Source organism: Anopheles merus, chromosome 3R (genome assembly GCF_017562075.2).
Source record: "Anopheles merus strain MAF chromosome 3R, AmerM5.1, whole genome shotgun sequence".
Classification (NCBI taxonomy): domain Eukaryota; kingdom Metazoa; phylum Arthropoda; class Insecta; order Diptera; family Culicidae; genus Anopheles; species Anopheles merus.
Genome location: NC_054084.1, coordinates 1655353 through 1675307, shown reverse-complemented (window position 1 = coordinate 1675307; position 19955 = coordinate 1655353). Strand labels below are relative to the sequence as shown.

General features: G+C 47.3%; 1 protein-coding gene across 1 annotated transcript in view; it reads right to left on the bottom strand.

Annotated features, from left to right (window-relative positions):
- The window catches only part of LOC121595897 (LIM domain transcription factor LMO4), a 166735-nt gene extending 147333 nt beyond the window's left edge, over positions 1-19402 (bottom strand). Inside the window, exons 1-2 of the mRNA XM_041920283.1 lie at positions 18808-19402; positions 17045-17086 (exon numbers count right to left, since the gene is read on the bottom strand). The gene's annotated coding sequence lies outside the window, so the exon portion shown is untranslated. The remainder of the gene's footprint in view (positions 1-17044; positions 17087-18807) is intronic.
- Between the last annotated feature and the right edge of the window lie 553 nt (positions 19403-19955).

The following is a 19955-nucleotide window of genomic DNA, read 5'->3' as shown; positions in this document are numbered from 1 at the left end:
CGTGTCGTAGCTAATACTGGCCACCCAGCAATATTTATTTTAAGAAAACGGACCAGCAAACCAATCCAAAGGAAAACATTACAAGACACGCTAGAAGTAGGATTAGCGATGTGACATGTTGTTGTAAAATATTTACAGAGATTTTGTTCCGTTCTTTGGAGTGGAGCCGCTTCAACACCGCTCCACGTGTACCGCAGCCGAGGATTAGGTCTGGATCAAGCGGGTTCTGAAAATTTATTACCAATAAGCAGATTTAGCTCTAAACTTTGAAAGAGAATGAGAGTTAGAATAGAACTACGGTGCTGCCTGCAAGTCGACAATCGTTCGGTGTATTTAAAGCCATTCAGGCAGGATTAGCCATTCAGAGACATCAGCCAGAACAGGTGATAGCATAAAGTTTCAAGGGAAAAAGGTGCGTCACAAGTGTGCTTCAGAAGTTTAATGCTAGCAAAGGCTTTGTTTTGTAATTGTTTGACGCAACAATAACGTTTCCCAACTCATCTTTGCAGCATTTATCACGCCATTCCAAGGTAACCGAGACCCGCTTAAGCTGACTCGGTCACATTGACATACAACATCAAAATGAACTCTAATGGTTCGTACACGATCGCGGATAGCGAAATGATTCCACTCCACCACGGCTCCCTTCACTGCGATTCATCATTCCAGCACTCTACGCCGGTTACATCAAAACAACGTGTCGACCTACATCTAATTTGCATTACCACCATCCCTATCATCCCCTTCCGTACATCCCCGCCCGTTGGTTCCGATTCAGCGACATTAGCTAATTTACCATCACTTCCATCATCTACTTATGTCTTCTTTAAACAGGCAGAAACGCACCGCAAGCCCCGCTCTCGTGGTGGCCGGCCGGGGTTGCGGTAAAATGGATTAATCTTTTTTGTTGTTTCCCCTCTTCACTTTTTTCGCATTAAACCCCCCGGCTGCTGCTGCTGCTGGTCGGTCGGTCGGTCGGTTTCTTAGACATCGGCGAGGTAACGGTATCTTTACGACATTCGATTAGCCGCTAAAAAGTATCCATTTATTAAATATCAAAGCCCATGTTCGGATGCTTTTAGCGTGACCGACTTAATAGAAATTGACACATCTATCGTGGCCGGGGCCGGTCGCAGCACAGCTTGGAGCTCACGATTGCGATGCCATTTCTGTGCCGGTGGTAACGGGGACGGCATCTTTAAGGCAGGAAAATCCACCCCCAACCACCCTTTTTCTGCGACGTGCGTGAGTGCGTGAAGCACGGGAAGAAATATGTTTATTTTTAAGAGAGCGAGAGAGGGCAAGCTGCGGACGGACAACGCGCGAACGCCACCGAGCGCGCTTAAGCGAAAGATTATTTGTTTGTGATTTATAGACATCGACTGAATCGTCGTTCCGTTTTCCGAGGGATGTTTCTTCGTGTTTTTTTTTTGTGTTTGCTGCCGAGTGATTTTCTCGAAATTGATTTATTTGGAAAGATCACAAGCGGGCGATCGCACGGGCGACGGGAACGAGCGAGTCGTGTCACTTTCCTGGGAAAACGGGAACATCCTAGACAACATTCCCGACGCGCCTTACCTTCTAAAGTGGGTTTGCTACCGCCGCAAATATTCAAATAAACAGTTTTATTTCCTTCCCCTGATAGTGCTCTATGGCCACGGCCGGTACGGGCGACACATCTGGACCGGCGGCACTCGATCGACTGGCGGTGGCGGCGTCGGCGGCTCTCGTTTGAAGGTTTAAGACGTTTATTTTTGTAATTCCTTCGAATCCATCTCATTCCGGTTTTGTGTGGGGCTGTGGGGTTTGAAGCGGTTGCCCAACTCATAACAAACGAATGTTGTAATCCGGCGTAAGGAGTTCAAATCAAAATAAAACACGTTTTATCATCCCGCAGCCATGAACCCTACACACTCCAGTTGTATTCCAGTTAATTGTAAGCCGTTTCCAAAGGTGCGAAATTGAATATCATCTCAAGCGCATATGCAATAAGATGAGCCCTCTGCCGATCCTTTCCCGAACACTCCACCAAGATGCGTTACGGGTTAGTGCAGAAAATTCGATCGTGTTAAATTTCACGTCCAATGATTAATGGGACCAACCTTGACTTCTCGATCTTGTCTCGCACTCCCGCCCCAGAACAGCTCCGTTTTCTCCGACGCTTGATTGACCATCTTCAGCCAGGTGGAACGAGCTTGCGAAGGAGTTTCAGAGACGCTTCAGAGAAAATAATAATGATCCCAGTTATTTCCAACAGCCTTCAGCCCTTCCCTTCCCTCTCTTATCACGCCTCTTAGCATCGAAACAATCCCAAAAACTAACGAGAAATTCCAAACCCATCCACGGGAGACGGGGCTTGCGGCACACCGGCACACCAACAAAAGCGACGGACCCAGAAGAATCGGAAATTTGATTAGCCCTCGTAACTAATCAATGTCAGAATCGATTTTGATTAATTACTGTCAAAGCCCACAGGTGAGCTGGAGCAAATTAAACCCCGAGCTGGCCCGTCCAAACCGAGGGAGGGCAGAGCAGAAGTTCACCTCGCAACAACAACAGCCAAAACCCTAACTTACTGGCCGCTTTTTTGATCACTAGTTTGGGCCTTCTTTCCGTCGCAGGAAGCAAAACGATCACTCACTCACTCGCGGGATGTAGGTAAAGCTGAAGGTCCAAGCTCCAAGGCGGTGGGGCTTCTCGGGCTGCCCTTCCCGCAACGCCTTCTCCATTTCCGCCCTCCGGGTGATCCAAGAAAGTCTCTCCATTGAAGGGGGCGATATCTTAACCGGATCAAATTAAGTGTTCCTCCAAAAATCTCTTACCAACCAGGGCAGCGACATGGAAATTCGAACCGGTTTATGGCGTTCCAATGTTACTTGTGGCCCCCACCTTCGGGACAGCAGCACACATCAGCCGGCAATGATTGGCAGCTGCTAGTTGTCCGCCGGCAGCGTGTCAAAAAATCAAACGCTTCCCCTTTGCTGACAGCGCAGAACTTTCGGTTTGAACGGGTTAGTTCTTTATTCCACAGCAACAGCAGTAAGGTAAGTATCTCATAAAACTGGCGAAAAAAAACCAACGGTTTCTTTCTTTAAACACAGCAACGATCTTTATCTCCAAATTACCGCTGCATTCCTGAGAAGGGCGAGCAAATAAAACCCGCCTGAAAGTGTGACAAAGTGTTGCGTATGGCGTATGATTAATTTCCGACCCGCTTCCAGGTGGGCTGGGAACGGCTGAACTAACCTCACAGTGACATTTCAAAAGTGCGGTTCGGGGCTTTGGTTTAACGATTTGCGCGAGAAGTGGCTCGGCAAAGGGCACGAGTGCATAAAACCATTCTTCATGCAACAGTTTAAAGCAGTTATATTTTTACGACCACCAACCACCGAGCGCTAGTCATGAAGTGGCACGACCTTCGTTGGATTTCCAAAGACTCGCTAGCATGTAATAAGCCTATTCCCTACTGCTCGCGAGATGTTAACTAGTATTCAAAACAAACAGCAATTAAAAAACAAACCAGATCACTGCCCAAGAAGTGTGTCCACCCATGAATATGAGTAAACTTCCCGGTGGTCGAGCTTTAATTGTCCGCCGAGGTAGCCATTCAAATGAGCTTTAAGATACTTTCCAAGCTCCGAAAAAAAAACCCCATCATTTTGTCATCTATTTTTTATTGTTCTGTAGGTGTAGTACTAACTAGTTTTAGAGGTAATTACCTCATCACAACCCTCTTCCAGTTGGGCAAGAAGAAAGCAGACGCGAAACGCAATGTGGTGTTGTTAGTTTTAGTGGCATAAAGTAAGCATCGGTTCCAATTATTCCCTTTACATTTTACTTTCTGTTCACATTCATATCATCGAACCGAAATCATTGTTGAGTGAAAGCAAAACATCGCAAAAAGGCGGCCGGCGCCGACGTAAAAAACGCTTACCTTTTTGCACCAATCGGGCACCAAGCGGGCTAATTAAGCGTTTCGCAATGGAGCAAACGGCTGCCCGAAAGCAACCGAAGAAGAAAAACTTTATCCAAAAACAGACACAGATATTAATTAACTTAATTACGTTTTTATCAAGCACGGGGTAACAAAAACAGCAACAGCAACCACAGCATTGCGCGTTGCAGTTTTCTGCCTGCCCTCAGCCCTCCTTGCACTCCTCGGAACGTTGCTGTATCCCACAGCTTTGCTCCAACGGGCGGTATGTGGTGCACTGTTGCAAGAGAAATAACCGTGGAAGATCGATTGTCCGCTCGAGCTCCCCTGCCGTCCCGAGTAGATTGTTTAGAAGGGAACAAGAATATTTATATTCAAAATATGCAAAAAAACAACCCCTCACACACACTCACAAGAACCGCAGTCGTCGCGCGCTGGCTTAGGGTGCGACGAAACGTACAAAGCCAAACGACGGCCTTCCCAGGTGAAGATTTTTATCGACGAATTGAAAAATGGTACTCCTTTTCCGGCAAAATCGCCCCCTTGAGGTGATCGCACTCGGGGAACTCAAGTAGCCCAGGGAGGAACTACGGGTGGAAACTCATTACTGCGTTAAGCGTTGGTCTTGCCGACAGTTTCCTCGTTAACTGGCTGTACTCGGGCTCGTTCTCTCGATGGTTTGTAGTTGCGATTTTTCCTATCGTAATTAAATTTGCCCTCCCCTCTGTGCCACCTAATTATGTTCGGTCTTTGTTGTCTGGTGGTGCTGCTGCTGTCCCGAAAAGCCAGTGGAAGGAAGCTACTTCTTGTACCGGTCCCGTGTGGGTCTCTTTCAATGCATAATCAAATAAACGATAGCATCGCTTTGTCAGCACCAAACACACACACACACACAAGAGAAGCGAGTTTAACGAAATGTATTCCGTTTCTGTCGGGAAAATTATATCAACAATATCCAACAATTATCATCAAATCAGATTGCTCACTCTCAAGCAACAACAAAAAAACAACGGGAAAATAATACCGGACACGAAACGATTTGGAACTAATTTAAACACGAACGCAGGGACGCGCATCTTCAAGCATCTTTGCGTGCGGCACACGATCGCACCGCAAACAAATCAATGTTTATTCATAAACCATCAATCACAGCCGGGCTACCACAACGGAAATGAAGAATTGGTGAGGTTTTCGTCAAACCAAAAAAAAAAACAAAGGCAACAGGCCACTTATAATCGCCAATGCGCTTCGTCTCATTAAGTGTTGGACAGGCGGGGAAAATGATGCACCACCAGCACTACCATCGCTTCTGATCGCTCGCTCACGTTCCCATTCCAAGTGAGTGCCGTTTTAAGTTGCGTACAAAATAGTGGAAAAATGGGAACAGTTGGAAATATGATTGCGGTTTTTTTAATGCTGCCCAACGAATGTGATGGTTGTGCTACCTGAAAATGGAACTAAACTTACACGAAAATCGTGAGCAAACGCTTTATGAACTCTATTTAACCTAAAAATGTTGATATATCTTCCCATATCCCATCTTTGTTGCATTACTTTCTCTCAAATGGAAATCTAATTTTAATCTAATCGTCACACAAAAAAGCGTTCACACTGACTGCATGTTTAATCTCACTCACGTTTGACAACAAACAACCAATTCATTAACGCGATAGGTACGTGCCACAGTGTTAATCCTAGCTCGAACGGTCTTAGCCAACCGAAAAGAAAGGTTACCAGAACTTCATTTAACCATCCCATCCGTTCACGAAACAACTAATCCCGTGCGTACAGAAAACCAATCTTATCAATTATGCGTTCGTCTATGGTATGTGTGGGAACATTACACCGGTATGCCGGGCCCCGATGGTACCGATTAGAAACCGTTTTCCCATTTTTGGTTCTTTTCCGATTCTCTCTCTTTGTTCCCGTGCTCCGTGTGCTTTACCGAGCATTTTCCCCCACACCCCGGGGTAGGGTGCATTTGTCACGCTTCATGGATTAATCATACATGCAATTAACTAATTATGGACAACAAATCTCACCGCTCGCTGTGCGTCACTTCGATGGCAAGCTTCTGTCATCCGGTCGAGATCTGCAAGTGACGCGGGCAACGGGGTGGGAACAGCAAAAGGTACAACAATCGGTGGTCGAACGGGAGGGATTTCAAAACGTCGGTCCAATGTCAGCGCGTCTCAAGCGGGGTTGGTCCTTTCGGGATGATTTTTAACAGTGACCAACGAAAAAAAAAAGTCCAAGTTGTGTTTCACAAAACACTAGGTTTGAATTCCATTTTGTTTTTATTTAGCTGCTTTATGAAAAGTGTCAACATCATCCAAAGAGAATAATGAAATTACCTAATTTTGAACGATAGGTATCACCTAATTTTGAAACCGACTGTTGCATTGCCCACCGTGTACGGTAAAGAGCATCCAATTTTTCACCCAGCTCACTAAGGTAAATCACCCTTGACGTCACCTAAGGCCTAAAGGTATGTTCCGAGCCGACGCAGATGCGCAACGAAGGGGACCAGGGACTGGCGACATCAAACCATGGCCATGGGTTGTGCGGCGAGCTGTTCGAGCAGCTCAAAACAGCTGCTTCTCATTTTTCAACCCCTGTGCCCGTGTGGCGGGCTCTATCAACTCGTGTCCCATCAAAAATGGTCCCTTTCGGAGGTATTGGATTGAAGCAACAGCACTCACACACAGAAGAATAAAAAAAAGCTGCAACCAAACTCTGACCATCTCATGTGAGTCACTTTCCTCATCCCAAAATCAATGCTCAGCAAACGCCCAGACCAACGAGGGGAAACGGAACATAGAACGCTCCCTTTTCCCGTCCGTTGTAACGGTGTTTACGGTGCTGGGACGCGCTGGCATTCCGAAGCAAAGCCCTGACCTCCAAGGTGGGAGCTGCGATGTATCAACACTTTCTTTGCAGAACGGGTTAACTGCGGTGTGGCCTGCTTCATATAGGAGAGTTGATGAACCCCGGTTCGCACCCCCCACCCGAATCGGTCAGGACACACATGTGTGAACACCGGAGTGGAACGAAATTGCGCCGGACAACATATTGGCGAACATGCACCCGAAAACATCCGGACCAAATGTCCACCGGCGTCCACGGGGTGGATGGTTGCAAAGTAAATTAAGAAAAGTTTGAGCTTGTTTTTAAATTGATTTCGGTTCGCCAACAGTGAGGGTTGTCGACTTCAAAGGAAGGTCGTTTTTCGCAGCAGGAATTGACAGTTCAAACGAGCGCCATTAACAGCAAAAGATTGGTTTTTGAGTGCAGGAGAATGAATCAGAATTTAAAAAATTACAACCAGAATCAACTAAAACAATAAAAAATAATCTCTGTGCCATTAGTGCACATTCAAAGAACAAAACCAAAAGTCATTCCGAGTAATTGGCACAAAAAAAAAAAAATATCGCAGCAACATCAAACATTTTGCATGAACGATTCACTTTGACAATGAAGCGATTGTGCTTTGTCTTGCCCAAAACCCTATTGAACTCTGCAACTCTCCAACACCTCTGCATCGATTTCAGATGCTCCCGAAGCAGCGCTTATCATTATCAAAACAACATGCAAATAATGCTCCATTATCAAATGATCGTGAGTCGCAGTTTCAGGCATTTGATAGCTTACGGAATGGTCTTCTTTTTTTGGGGTGGTGGACAGACCAACCCATGTTAATTAACACAGAAAGTGGTATCAACGCTGTTTACTTCTTCTAATCGGTTTCTCCGCGTGAACGGTTTCTGGGTCAACAATGATGGACAGCAATGATGCATCGTCGGTCAAATGAAGAAGCATTTCTTGCACTCACGAATCAATTTTTGTGCTTCACGCTCATTAAACGATCGATTGCAGCATTCAAAAACCCCTGGAATCGGAAGGGAACTAAGCCAAACAACTTGTTTCAATCACTTTTGTCCATTGCCGAAGCAATCTTTTCGAATGGTCGTGCTACGCTGTAGAAGTGTAATGGCCACCGCTCGCAACCACTTGCTCCAAATCTCTATCTCGTAACGACGAAAGACCATTTTCATCCTTTTTTTTCCCCTCACACTCCATCCCGAGGACATCGATGGAAACGAAACGGATCGAACAAAGCTCGTCTCGGAACCATGGCTGAGAACGTAGCAGGGACATGCGAACGGGAGAGGAGAAAAATAACATGATACTAATTAATTATCCGCTATAAAACATAAATTTAATTAATCTACTAAATACCTTCCCTCTTCGCACCTTCGTTCGTTCGGTCCTTTCTGCTGTTGCTGCTGCTGCTTCTGCTGCTGCGGATCCTTTCTTTCTTTTCGCACGCTGTTCTCGCTCATGCCGCTCTAGTTGTCTTCCGTTCCGTCGGGCAAGATAACACTCAACCCCCGTTTACTGGGGCGAATGGGGTTGCGAAATCCAGACACGCCAAAACCTGAGACCTTGCTTGCTTGGTCGGTTGCTCGGTCGGTTGCTCGGTCGGTCAATTCGCGAGTGCTACCGGTTTTAAGTGTCCGTCCAACCCGGCTCGAAACCCATCCTTCATTCCGCCCACCCCGAACGGGCCCGATGGTTCGAGATGGATCCGTTTTCTCCAGCGCTAAAGTAACAAAGTGCCTGCTAGCGAACCAACCGTGCCTCCCAGAGAGAAGGAAGTGGACTTTTATCGTTAGCACACCGTCCGGTCCTCACGGTCCGATACCCTCTGCGCCGCTTGTGCCTTGCAAATCGGTCGCTTGAATCCTTCACCACCCTAAAACACCGACGAACGCGACTCACCTCCACGGTTCGAGAAAGAAAAATTAAATCTTCTCCTTAAGGTGACGACGATCGCTAGGCTTGAGAAAGAGAGAGCGAATAGAGAGAGCGACTGCTGCTGCGGAAAATTTATGAAGCGTGCCGCGTTGTCAAAAAGGACGCAGTGAAGAAAAGCCTTCGTCGCCGGCGCTTCGCTGCGGATGCAAATTGAAAGCTACAGCCTCGATGCGCCTGGCCTCTCTACGGTCTACGGGGGAAGTATTGCAGAAAGAAAGAAAGAAAAAAACACGACACTCCAGCAAACCGGCGTATTAATTACAGACCCCTGAACCAGGTTGACGCCTATCAGCAGCTGAAACGGAGAAACGATGCCAAAGAAAAAGGAAAGACAGCTCCACTACCTAGCCTCTCAAACAACTGGGCTGTTGCAGGTTCTAATTAATAAAACTGTTTCTCTATTTTATAGTCGCGCGCCGTAAATTAATGAATGACGAAAACTGGATTAAGCTACCTTTTTATTGCTAAAACTTGTCTCAGGAAACATAAAGCTAGCAGAGCGAATGCATATTTAAGCTTAATGAAGTGTTCGCAACCCTGCTCGGGCGGCATTTTAGATGTGACTCGTACGGTTGCGTTTTAATGTGCAATATTAAGGCAAACGATCAATAAGCAATGTCACACAAACGAAACCTTTTAAAAGTGTATTTATACACATTTTTTAATGCGTTTCTATTTCCTCAACGTCTATTAAATGGTGTGCAAAACATTCTACCATCTACCCGCACCCCAGGCAAAACATGCTACGATTAATGCCGGAAAGTGGCTTAGTGTTAAAATTAATCATTCCATGTTAACTTCCAGCTAACCTCTCCCACAGGCTCGCCAGCATTTTGCTAAACCGTACTTGTTTGATATCTTTTTAATTAGAATTAATTCACCCTAACTTGCCCCCTATCCTTTGGTGGGATTGTAATGCAGCAACGATTGCGAGAGAGCGAGTGAGAGAGTAAGGGAGAGAAAAGCACAAAAAAACGCCCGGGAAACGCAACCCACCCTCGACGTCAAGGGCAAAGCAATTCTTCTTCCGCTTCTCAACCCGACCCAAAGGCAAGCAACAACAACGGCAAAAAACACTCAGAACAGAACGCGTTCACCCCCTCAAACACACACAGACACGGGCCGCGTTGGGAATGATTAATGGATCAACGCTGTTTGATTAGCTTATCTTTGGCCTAGGAGGCGTCTTGCACAGGGCCCCACCGTACGCGGCACAGTATGGACCTTTCGATTGTGTTCTTTCTTTCTCGCTTCCTTTTTTTCTACTCTCGTTTTGATTAATTTGGGTAGATTTTTTTCACTTCTTACTTTTTAAACACTTCTAGATGGGTGTATTTTTTATACAATACCTTTATGATTTTTTTATGTGTATTAAGAGAGTTTCTATTCTCTTCTTATTGCATTTACATCTTCCTTTTCGCGTAAGGCTTCATTAGAACCCAGTCTTTAGCCCAACCGTACGATCCGTCATTAATTGTTAGGTCAAGGGTGAAATTTGAACGGTTGCGCGAGGGTGCGCTTGGGGTCGAATTTTCACGCCATGCTTCGGTGAAAAGCTGCTGAAGACGAAAAAAACCTTATCGATGCACATTTACATCTGCGATTCGATTAACGGATGCAATATTTAAATTAAATTTTCCCTTCAAGCGAACGTACAATGCGCACTAATGGACGTATCTTCAGCGAGTGGCACAACATAACGACAGCTTAACTTCTAAAGCTCTTTAACGTTAAACAGTTTGTACTTTCGCGACGCAGTGTAGAGTGTCGTCGCCTACTATCAAAGAACAACGGCACAACTCCCAAACAAACGACACTTCGCCACATCCCACCGCGCCACACATTACGCCAACGGAAATGGAAACCATTCGGGCTGCCGGCGGTGGTGTTCCGTGGCCCATGCGACGTGTTGACTGAGGATATTTGTACGTAATTTATTATAACTCTTATCAAAATTAATTAAACTAATTTATCGCTGGAAATTAATTTTTCTCCCCCGTCTCCCCCGGTGGCACATTCCGCACCGTGGTGTTGGCTTTGAGCCATGCGGAAAGGGATACAAGGATACGATGTGCCAAGAGAAAGTTTGGTCAGATTTGGAGTGCCAAAAGCCGGCGCCAGGCGGTGGGACAAGGTGCAAATGGGGCAATCATTTCCGTATTTATTTACTCAACGTGCGGGAAAGCATTAACGCTCGTCGCCGTTCTGTCACCGTGCGTGGGGTGTGGTGGGTGCTGCGAAAAAACAGATTAAGCAGCCTAAACATAGCGATGATGAATAATTGGAAGACAAAAATAGCCATCAATCTGGCTGGCTGGTGGAGGACTGAGTGTAATTATTTTATTTTAATTGTTTGTTTTTGATGTTGCAGCTTGTAAGCGCCATCATTCATCACTCATTCCTGTTTTATTGAGGACGTGATTCGAACGCGAGTTGAGTTGAGGGATGGTGAAATCGCTTCGAACGCCCGGTAACATGACCTCGAAACGGAACTAAACAGAATTAGTTTCGGAGTCTTGTTTAAGCTCAAAGCGGCGCTTATCTCCCTTCAAGGGCGACGGACTACGATAAGATTCGATATCTTGCTGTTGGCTGACTGTTGCAACTGCGTGTTATTCGGCTCGAAACTAGCGCAACACCCAAGATCGCCGTCAATAATATCATACATTTATAAGTAAATTAGCTTTTCTTTCTATCGGACAACCCCATTCATTACTTCCATTCATGCTTTACACAAATAGCAACAAATCAAACGATGAAGCCACTAATTGATTATAACGCAGCCAAGCCTCCCGAGCTAAATCCGAGCTCGTCCGGCACTGGGCGGCACATAAAACCTTCAATTGGTTGTTTGTTAGTCCACTGATTGCTTTCGTTGTTTGCTCTAGTGTTTGCTGAATTGATCGAATGAATAGAAGTAGAAAAAAACGTACAGCGGAAGAAGAAATCTAACACACACGCACACACAAACCTACCGCCACACAAACAATGCACCGGCCAGGTGAGGGTGCCGATCATCCCACGCTCCCCTTACCCCCCCCCCCCCCCCTCCACAGCTCCAAACCCAAAAGGCAAATGCGGAAGTTCAATCGCACCCGGTTCGTCGCGACGCGCGAAGGCACGTCGCACAAACACAGCGCACTGTGATGAGCAATAATTATCGTAATTATAGTGTTTAGCCGGACGGTTGCTTTGCGTACACAATTAACAGATGTTTGTCTATTTGCTCGAGCTCGTGGCTAGAACTTGCCTGGGGCGGGGAGGAGTGGGTAGGGAGGGGAAGATACCGTACACTGGAAACACGCAACCGGAGCACGGAAACGGCTGCCCTGTGCTGTGTCGGATTCGGGCTCCCTATTGTGGATCACGCGCTACCCACAGTGTGCCCTAATGTGCCTCGGTCAATAATTCACCCAGCAGGGTAACAGCGACCGGGATGGTTTGGTTGTCCCCGGGAGATTTACATTCGCCGACATTCGGTGGATGGTTTGGTTGGAAAGTAGTGAAGGTTTCGACTGTAAAAATCACACAGTTAAACCACGGGAATCGATTTAGTCAGAGGATCTGCGAATCTGATACCAAGCGAAGGTGATGACAAAACATCAGCATATGTCGTCAAAATGATAAAAAATGTTCAATTTCAATTCGATCTCTATCAAACAAATGTTGCTAAGCGAATATGCAATATTCATTATAATTTCTACTTTCATACACCTTTTTCCCCCAAACATTTCCAACAGCCAGTGTTTCTCTCCCCCAAAAGCCCATTTCCCAACACCTGGCCCTATCTACTGCACACTCGAAATGATTTATTCGGCAGCCAACCGGAACTTCCGGACTCATGATACGCATGATTGATTGTTGCCAATTGTTCTTCCAACCAGGAGGACCAGCGGTACTTTCGGGAGCGGCCAGCAGAGTGTTTCATCCGCGATCATCACGTGAAACCTACACTCCAGCACAATTGACTCCGACAAAACGCCGGTGCGCCGGAAAGTGCTCGTTTTCAAGCCGATACATAATTTATGGACAAATTGTTCTGCTGTCCCGCTTCTATTTCTACCCCCAAGAGTACTGCAGGGACAGCAGCAGCAGCAGCAGGTCGCTACACTTGGCACAGTGCCCCTTTGGTGTGTGGTTTTTGCAAAGATTACTATCGTCCCAACCAACTACCACCACCGGTGCAGAGTGCAGATTTGATCTGTGTATTATTTTTGGGAAGTGTGTCCTCCTCGGCTGAGCTCAAAACGCTGATTACACGCGTTCGTGACTGCGGTAACAGTTCCGGAACGATCTGCCAGACCGATGGGACGGAGATTAGCCGTGACAAAGAAGAACACCGGCAAAACAAATGTCAAACGTGCAAAGTCAAGGTAACGGTTTGGGGCATTTGAAGAACAAAACCTCATAAAACATCCACCTAGTTATCGTTTCAAGATGCACCAGAACGCGTTAAGCAAAGGAAGCACATTAATAATTCAACACAGCTGATTCACAGTTGCAGCGAAATTTACGGTTCTACAATCACTTGACCCGCTGGTGCCGGTGGACAAGTCAGTATGTCACGCTAACCAAAACACCCATCGCGCACAATTTCCATTATCGTAAATATAGTTTTCCACCATCAAACACGCACAAACACATACACGGATACGAGTCATCCGCACCCAGCTGGAACTGGTTCGGAATGATTTGTGACGAGAGACGGCAACAAGAAGGCGCGAGGTTGGCCGTTCGTTCTTTCTTCGCAGACGAAACCAACATCGGGACCACGCGGCGGTGGGTGGACAGATTCGAACGATGGTCCGACACCAACCCCAACGTACGATATCCACACGTTAAGACGTTGATTAACTAGCGTCCCACCAAAGTCGAGCGGTGCGGCAGAGTCGGGGCCGGAGCGGCAACATCCCACTGCCTCCTGCCGCATCTTCTTCCCCTTTTCGGTGATCTTGTGAGATAAAAATATGACTTCATCGCAAACGGAACTGACCAGCATCACGCCGCCGCCCTCTGCCGGCGACATCCACACACAGACAACGACGACGCCGACAACCGACCCAGAGCCAAGCCGACCAAGTTGAACCAATTTACCGACCACTATATTTAGGATGAAAAATGGCGATTTCCTTCAAAAATCGCAACCGGCTTGGGGGTGTGGACGCGACGTCGACCATGCCGATGGGGGGTGAGGGACCAGCGAAAGAGAACCACAACCCCGTGTTTCTATAAATAAGGCGAAACCGTCCTGGCCAACACCGACCGGACCGACTCTCGCGCGCGCGCTCGCCGCCACATCAACGAGGAACCGCGCAACGGGCGACCAGGGAAGGAAATCGGGTTATTATTTGCGCTTATTATTGGGGCGGACAGCTGGGCGCTGCGAACACGCGCGTTCGTGTGTAGATGCATCTCTGGTGTGTGCTACCCGACAAGATTTATTATTGTCCAGCCCCAGAACGGGGGGGGAACCGGGAACCCTGTCCGTCCGGGTGAGCAATGGGCATCGATGCGTGATGATGGATTTTTGTTCACCTCCTTCCTCATTCTGCTGGATGGGCAAGGTTGGGAGGGATGTAAATGCTTTGCAACCCCCCTTTGGAAATGTTGATGGCGCTTTACGGACAATTCCACCCGGCGAAAGACCCCAAAACGATGATTAGATCAGTGCAAGATGCACCAGCTTTAGTGACGGCTGCGGTCGTAAAGGGCTCCAATTGGCCCCGATTTCATAACGCGGAATGGAAGTCATAATCGTAAAAATAGACCATTTCTTCTTCACCGCCCGCGAACGGGGAGGTTTGGCATCTCTAACAACAGCAACAACCCCCAAGACAATCATCACCATCGACGTGGTCGCGTCGCCTTTGTCGGCATCTCGTTTGCTGGGCGTTTGCTGCGTGTGTTGGAGCTGCAACACATCTGGAGTGCAGATTGGAGAGCCGTTTGCTGCACCCGAAGCTTTACGGTCTTTTTTTTTTTTGTGTTGTATTGGACCAGCAAAAATCTTTCAAGTCTTAAAAACGAGCAGTTTTAATCTTTGCTGCAAGGAAACCGAACAAGCAATAGTCTGTGATTGTGTAAGCAAAACTCAAAACCTCCCAACTGTTCAGCAGCCGTTCGACGACAGAGCACACCACCGAATGCATGCCTTGCAGAAATATCAATTTCGCTAATTTAGTTTTGCTTTCCGACGCTCTTTGGCGACGCGACACGATAGACAAACGGAAAGCAAGTAACGCCATTGGAAACCATTATTACGTACGTTTCGTGTTGTTGAGCACAGCAAACACGATCGTGCGCGGTGTACTAAGTGCTGCCTCGCATTTCCTCAAAGCACGATACCTCGACCTGGAACTGTTGCGAAAGAAAAAGTGTGAAAATCGACAACGATCGGCAGTGGGAAAATCGGTACCTTACCCAAACCAGCGCCGGGAAAAAGGACACACAATTTCGGTTAAAGTTGTTTTTTGTAGTTTCTTGCTTGTGCATCGTTCCAGTAGCCACGATGCTCGGTTCTCGACGTACACGAGTCGCGTCCAATCTTCATCCACCGATGCCGGGGGGGGGGGGGGGGAAGGACTGCGCGATAAACCACTTAAACTGCAATTTTGCCTTTGGCGCGTCCCGTTCGCACTCTCGACGCGACAACTTTCTTCGCTGCATTGTCGAGATAATCAGATCAGTGCCGCAAACTGCCATCAATTGTTTCTCAATTTTCGCGCGCCCTGCCCTTGCCCCCCTTCTTTACCGCGTGATTCCAGTCTAGTGCTGCTCGTTATGTGCTCCCGCTGGAGTGGGTTAGTTTTTCCTTTTCCTCAAGGGTAGCCACGGCAGGACAGGCACTGTGCTGGTGGTTTCATGTTCGCCTTTCGCTGGCGGAAAAAGCCATCATTCATTCGATCATGCAATAACGATAGAGTTTGGTGTTTGGTGCTTTTTTAGTCCCATATCCTTTGATTTTTCAATCCAGTCGCGTGTAGTTTGGCACTTTTGAGCAAGTTAGAACGCGTTGTGAGCTTAAAATGCTAACTTTAGCAGGTCACAAGGTGACTATCTTATGGAAATATCTCATCATTCTCCAATCGAACACGCACAAACAGAGGCATTCGAAGGCAATGTGGTTCGTAAAAAGCGTAAACTGTCCCCAATGTTGGACAAGGGAAACCTCGAAGAAAGCTACTCCTACAAAAACCTTGCCCCACAAACTAAGGAACGTCTCCTCCCTGTTGCGTGTATTTTTGGGGTCGATTTACCCTCCCGAAAAAGGGGGTGACCATTTCTCGTCTCAACCCCATTGCCCATTCTTTTGCTTTTCATTTCCATTCAGTACACACGTTTTGCGTGACGTTCCCCATTGCATTCGGCAGAATCGTAAGAACGACAACGAAGTTCAAACCAACAAAAAAAAACATACACGCACACACACACACGCAGTTTGCAGACATAAACGCGCCGCGCGAACGTTCGTGGACGGCCGCGATCAGAATCGTTCAAAGCGAGCGGTGGTGGCACGCACGCCATGGTCCGGCGTCTTGCGGTGCCGGTCACATGGTTGACATGGTCTGAAGGTAAGGAGGGTGCACAGAACCTCCCGAAAATCCCCCCCCCCCCCGTTCTCCCCCGAAACGATCAGTCTGCGGCTACGGGGAATCGGAATCGAAGACGTGACGGGCATGGCGCACAGCGCAGGAATGCGTCGGTGTTTACCGACCCCTCGAACCCATTGCCCTCACCCGTGACACTCGATACTCTACGGGCCGCGGCCGGACGGACGTCTTTGTGGTGTACTTTTTTCTTCCTTCTTCTTGGTCTTGGCTGTGTGTTTTGTGTCTCTTCTTGGAGTTCTTCAGCTTCTGCTTGCGGTATGGATGCCGGCGTGGCATGTCATCGTGCGTCCCGCGGAAGCTAGGGAGTTGCTGTGTATGTGTGTGTGTGTGTGTGTGTGTGTGTGTGTGTGTGTGTGCGTGTGTTTGGAGGTATAATTATGAGGTGGAATGCCGCTGCAGCGGGGTGAGGAAGGTCACAAAAAATACGCGCCATGACCGGAACAGTCAAACCAAGGGGCCTCCAGGTCAACAGCACCAACGTGTCCGTCTGATCACAGTTGGACATTTTCTCAGTATAAGCAATGGTAACAATTGTAGTGTTATAGTACAAGATAAGCAAGAGATAAGATATTCGAACATCATTTTCCAAGAATCAAACATTGAAAATGGTTACACAAGAAATTGCAATAGAATGAAAAAGACAAATCTCTATCTCGAATATGTTCCACTGGGATTATCTTACCTTATAGATGCCTCTCTCACTTCGACAACCGCCAGCCAAGATCTGTAAAAGTTGAAAAATAAAAAAAGTTTATCATCCAGTCATTACCAATAGCGTACAAATATATAGCCACTATAAAATTGTATGAATATCACACATCTCCGGCACAGTGGTAGACGAATTAATAGAACAAATATAACAAACCAGTAAAGAACGGCCAAGAGAAAAAAAAAGAACGAACAATAAAACAGAACCCCGAAATAAACTAAAAAAGAAGAAGGCAAAACAACCCCGTGAACTGATGATAAGAGCAACAAAAACAAGCGGGCAAAAAGAGCTTAGAAGAATTTCAAACGACAGCAGCAACAACAGCAACAACAGCACACAGCGAAAAAGAAAACAACAAAACCCCCCGAAAGAGATGATCATGATCAGGGAACCATCGTCGTTGCGGGCAGGGAGAGGTGGGGAAGACCGGCAAGACCGCCGAAAATAAAACATAAGCAGACAAAAAAAAACACACGGCATCATCAACAACAACAACAACAACGGGACGGTAAGAACAACAACAAAAACAACAATCACACGCGGCACGACACATACGAAGAGCGATACCAAAACAAAAGGAAAGGAAACGACCAAAGCGGACCTTTCGATCGGACGACGCAGCGAGAACGCTCGAGCCACACAGCAAAAGGTGAGACAGGCAGGGACGGGGCCCAAAAAAGAAAAACAGGGCCAAAGAGGAGGAAAAATAGCAGCAGCGGCAGCAGCGGGACAGGCAGTCACAGAACTTCTTTGCGTGCTGAGTGCTGTTTAAGACAGTTTTTTTTTCTCTCTTCTCTTCTCTTCTCTCGGTTTTATGTTGTGCCCTGTGTTACGATCTCGCTTTCGCACATTTCGTTCCTAACATCTTTCTCTGTTTTCCCTTTCCTTTCTTTCCCTTTTCGTTCGTTGAGTTCGGTCGGTTTCTACTGCTTCCTTTCCTTCCCAACGCCTCGCCTTTGATAAACGGCAACGGATGCGATTGATGCGGACGGACGGGACCGAAAAAAAGGGATAGCGGGAGAAGGTGTGCAACGGGGGCACGGTACCAGCGGTGCAGATTCTTTTGTGTGGTTTTTCTACTTCTTCGGTCGTTCGGTGCGTTCTTGTGTGTGTCTTTTTTTTTGCTGACTACACCGCCATGGAACGGATGATGCCGCCGACCAAGCGAGTCGCGCGCGTACTGAGTCTCTACCACCCCCGGGCTCTTCCCTAAACGAGCTGCCTGTGCGTGTGTGTGTCAAATGCCAGCATTGCAATGGAGCGGAAGGTACGAACAAGGAGAGGCTGACAGCCGCGCGAGCCGCCCGAGGTTAGGTGGAAAAGGTGGCCAGCAGCAGCAGCAGCAACAACCACTACGGTAGATGGCAATGGGTCAGCCTAAAGCGGAGGAATCGATGATGGATGAGGTGAAGAATAAATGGGACAAAGGTATCCGAGGGGGAGAAGCTCTTCGGACCATGTGTGGAGGATGTGTGGCATAGAACCACGGACAGGACGCTCGAAAGACAAGATCAAACCACGGAACTTGCTATTATTCGGAGCTGTGAGTAGGAGAAGATGTCAAACCGAAGTTGAAGCTTGCAACAGTGGGTAGGGGGAGAGGAATAGACGTTGTGAGTTCTTTGAATGAACTCCAAAACTCGACCGCCACGAACTATACTAGACATCCGCGGACACTATTGCACCACTAACCAAACATTGAAGAATGCAGGCTACATCTACTAAACATTGTTTACCTGTCAATTATCTGCTTTCACGCGGGGATCCACTTTCACTTGAGATTCAATGCTACGGTTTGATAATACTAAAACACTTACATTAATTCACATCAACACTATTACATAGAGCCAATTGGACACAAACTTTCGATGCAGAACACTCACTCACTTCACAAACTTCACTTGTATGTATGTCTTGAAATTCTGATTTCATTTGCAATGGGTTCTTTCAAACCATGACCTTCAGGGTATCAGCTGTGCACAGCATTCACGATGCAGTTTTAGTGCAGTTGACGAACTATCTTCACGCCTTCATTGCCAATTGTGAGGTTTGCACAAACTTCAGTTCTATTTTTGTAAAACATCAACAATTTGATTTCATTTCAAGTTAGCTTCACTTGAACATTTATTCACAAGATCAACGCGACTGACTCGTTCGCCGACTGTTTGCGACCGTCCGTTCTACCTATGCGGGTTGCAGCGAAAGCGACTACTAAACTACTTCCAGACTACCGGTTTGGAGCATCCGGCCGTTTTTCGCAGACACGGTGGACTGTTTCGTACGCGGCTCCAACGACCGACCGACCGACCTACGCCGTTCGTCCGTTCAGTATGTGTGTGTTCGCGAAAACCTGCTCCTCTTCGCAATCGCGGATGACGTCGGGGCCCGGCGGTGCAGTCGATGTCGCCGTTCGTTCGGGTAGGTCCCGTTTTTTTTCCCCAGGCCCGGCACTTTGGCCGTGACGTGTCTGTGTTGGTTGCCCCGATAGTGAATTGATTGTACGCTGTGCATCGCTCTGGGGCCCTTGTTGTGTATGGGTGTGTGAGTTATTTAATTCGGGCTCATCCCAATTGCATCTTCCGTTAGTGGGATCTTCTCCCTAAAGTTGGGGCAGCAACAAAAAGTTCCGATGTCGGTGGAGTCGTAAAGTCTTGCTCGCGAACTGCACATTGGGAAGAACCATGTGCTCCATCTCGTTGAGTGACTCGCTCGTGGTAGAACGATGAGTTGAGCGAAGATGCTTCATCTCACCGGCGTGAGCGGAAGAGAATGAGAGATTGGTGTAGTGAGAACGGAGAGTGTTGTGTAGCGGGAGAGAAAAAGAGCGAGCAAAAAACGTAAGAGAGTGAGCTCCGTTGCGAATGAAACGAGAGCGGCTCTCACG